We start from the raw sequence: 569 nt of genomic DNA, 5'->3' as shown, positions 1-569 counted from the left end.
GAACAATAAATCAGTGCCGAATTCGCAGACCACGAATTCGTATCAAAATGGGTACAATCAAAGATGGCGTCAGATCAGGAACCTTTCCCTACGTGATAGAAGAGATGATGACGTCACGACAGAACGGACCAACCATGTGTGCAGAATGCGGTTAGGCGTTGAGCACGTGAACGATCACGTGGGAAGCACGTGTTCCCAAGGAGAGGGAGACTATATGGTCATGCTTCCGATCATAAGGGTCTCAGGTCATTAGCTAATATCCAAAGACACGAAATTGGAGATTTCGGAGTTCTAGCAAGTGTTTTGGGGTTTCCATCACTGAGACTGTTGAGGTGGTTGTTTGACATACGCAATACCTCTCACCCTCCATACAACCAACTTTGTTTGTTAGCCTTGGACGAAGTTCACAGTACATTAAAGTATGTGTTATTACTCATAAGCCACTTTACTATTACATGATTCTTCCAACTGCGGAACCCAAACATACAAACCGAATTCCCAGCGCCACCCAAAACAATACTCCCCCTCCCGGAAGTAACTGGTAGAAACATAACCATACAACAGACATT

The 569-nt window shown here is 44.6% G+C and overlaps 1 pseudogene; it reads left to right on the top strand.

Moving 5' to 3' along the window:
- LOC109486080 overlaps positions 1-558 on the top strand; it is a 7,360-nt pseudogene extending 6,802 nt beyond the window's left edge.
- Positions 559-569: the final 11 nt, after the last annotated feature.

The sequence above is a fragment of the Branchiostoma belcheri genome, unplaced genomic scaffold (assembly GCF_001625305.1).
Source record: "Branchiostoma belcheri isolate BF01 breed outbred unplaced genomic scaffold, Haploidv18h27 scaffold8, whole genome shotgun sequence".
Lineage (NCBI taxonomy): Eukaryota > Metazoa > Chordata > Leptocardii > Amphioxiformes > Branchiostomatidae > Branchiostoma > Branchiostoma belcheri.
This window is presented reverse-complemented; position numbering and strand designations above follow the sequence as displayed.